This window comes from Rhinopithecus bieti, unplaced genomic scaffold (assembly GCF_001698545.2).
Source record: "Rhinopithecus bieti isolate Rb0 unplaced genomic scaffold, ASM169854v2 scaffold_41913, whole genome shotgun sequence".
NCBI lineage: Eukaryota > Metazoa > Chordata > Mammalia > Primates > Cercopithecidae > Rhinopithecus > Rhinopithecus bieti.
The window spans coordinates 5,652,614-5,655,598 of NW_016818964.1; positions in this window are offsets into that span (position 1 = coordinate 5,652,614).

Sequence of the window (2,985 nt, forward strand, 5' to 3'; positions counted from 1 at the left end):
ACCATAAAAGTCCTAGAAGAAAACATAAAGGGAAAGCTCCTGGACATTGGCCTTGGCAAGGATTTTTTGGCCATCACACCAAAAATTCAGGCCACAAAATGGAACTACATCAAACTAAAAAGCTTTTGCACAACAAAGGAAACAATAAAAAAGAAAAGGCAGCCCGTGGATTGGGAAAAAATTTGCAAACCATTGATCAGATAAGGGATTAATATCCAAAGTGTATAAGGAACTCATACAACTCAATAATAGAAAGACAAATAGCTAGATTAAAAAACAGACAAAGGATTTGAATAGACATTTGTTCAATGGAGACAAAAATAGCTAATAGGTGTATGAAAAGGTGCTCAACATCACTAATAATCATGGGAGTGCAAATGAAAACTACAGTGAGATATCAGCTCACAAATGTTAGGATGGCTATTGTCAAAAAGACAAGAGATAGCAAACTGTTAGGATGTAGACAAAAGGGAGCCCTGTACACTGTTGATGGGAACATAGATTGGTGCAGTTTTTGTGGACAACAGTGTGGAGGTTCCTAAAGAAATTTAAAAAAGAACTGTCATATGACCCAGCCATCCTGCTTCTTGGTATATACCAAAGAAAATGAAATCACCACCTCACCTGTTCTCCCAGGTTCATCACAGCATTATTTACAATAGCTAAGTTATGGAAGCAACTGAAGTTTCCATCTACAAGTGGAAAAGGAAACTGTGATATATATACAAATATATATATGTGTGTGTGTGTGTGTATACACACACACATACACAATAGAATATTATTTAGCCTTAAAAATAGATCCTACCAGCTGGGCGCGGTGGCTCTTTCTGGTAATCCCAGCACTTTGGGAGGCTAAGGTGGATTACCTGAAGTCAGGAGTTCGAGACCAGCCTGGCCAACATGGTGAAACCCGGTGTCTACTAAAAATACAAAAATTAGCTGGGTGTGGTGGAGGGTGCCTGTAATCATAGCTACTCAGGAGGCTTAGACAGGAGAATCACTTGAACCTGGCGAGTGGAGGCTTCAGTGGGCTGAGATTGTGCTATTGCACTCCAGCCCAGGTAACAGAAAGAGACCGTCTCAAAAAAAAAAAAAAAAAAAAAAAGATCCTCCCATTTGCCACACCATGGTTGAAGCTGGAAGGGATTATGCTAAGTGAAATAAGGCAGACACAGAAAGAAAAATACTGCATGGTCTCACTTACATGTGAAATCGGAGATGATGATGGTCGAGGAGAATGGGAAGTTGGAGATCGAAAGATACAAGTTGCAAATATGTAGGATGAACAAGTAGAGCTGTCTAATATACCAGACGCAGATGATAGTTAATAACATTGTATTGTATTCAGGATTTTTGCTAACAGTCGATTTTTAGGTATTCTTGCTTCACACACACACACACACACACACACACACACACACACACAAGCACATACACAGACACACACAGTGGCTATGTGAAATGATACATATGTGTTAATTTGTTTAACTATAGCAACCATTTCTCTAGGTATATGTATATCAGAACTTCATGTTATACATCTTAAAAATATACAATAAAATATTTTTAAAGTGTTTACCTAAAATTTGAATTTAATTGGACATTCTGTGTTTTTAAACCTGGCAACCTTAATCTGAGAGATAGAGAAGTTTGGTCACTTAGTCAACATCCTACAACTAGTAAGTGGTTTCAGAGTCTGCACTTTTAAGCCATTCTCCTTTCTTACTTTTACAAATTCACTACGAATATCAGTTGACCAAACAAGGTATAAACAATGCCTAACATCTGCCTTGGCATATAGCAGGCACTCCATAAATTCCAGTTTCTTTCCCTCTTTCCCACCTGTTGAACCCTTTGGGCTCCGTTTAATTAACTTATTGTTTTTCAGCCTTCCATCATCCCTGAATTAAGTCACCATTCTTTGCCATAGTCACTGCACTTTTGTTTCTTTAACTAATTTTAAATGTAAATATATTTACTTAAAAAGGAACTTTTATATCACTATTACAAATGGAAAATCGAGATCCCATGCCATAGATCGAAGGTAACTGTGAAATGTACAATGGAAATACACTTATAGAGTTTTGCCTACTATGGGAGTTAGACTCAAAGGGAGACCTGCAAACATTAGAAAAATGCTATAGTCATCCTAGCGTGCACCAGAGGCTTCCTGTTGGATGTAATCAGAAAGACGAAAGATAACACGTGAATCAATGTTTTTAATGCTGTGTCTGTAAGCCACCTAAAATCATTGCGTGTTCTCCCTCAGAGGGAAATGCCCCCACTTTTGGGAAACTACTGAATTAATGACTAGATCTGGGACATTTGACTAGCAAGCACAAAAGCAATGCACATGAGGCTTTCTGGTTCAGAAAGCCAATGACCCAGTAAGAGTAACTGCACTCAAGCATGACCATCACTTTTTAGATCTGCTAGTATATAGTCGGCAAACTCTATAAACCAGGGCCTGGATGCAGCATCAAATGAGTGACCGTGGCTCACTTTTTGACAACTGTGGTTCTTTCCAACTCTGAGACTCTGTGAACGGGTGATATTCCTGTCCATATACCCAGCTTGATGGATAGACCCAGAGCTGTCCTCAAATGCCAATTTTAGTACTTAGGAGAGAGATTTAAGGCCAAGAATGGTAATTTTACATCAACTTCCCCTCTTGGTCTTAATTCTCTGGTCCTTAAACAGTAGGTCCTGATTTGTCTCTATCTCAGTTCATTCAGGCTGCTATAACAAAAGTACCATAGACTGGGTGGCTTAAACAATAAGTATTTATTTCTCATAGTCTGAAGTCTGGGGAGTCCAAGACCGAGGTGCTGGCAGGTCTGATGTCTGGTGAGAGCTTGCTTCCTGGCTTATAGACAGCACCTTCTCTTTGTAGTTTCATACGGGGAAAGAAGGAGGAGAGGAAGGGAGGGAGGGAAAGAGTGGGGGGAAATCTGTGTCTTTTCTTTTTTTAAAAAAATTCCA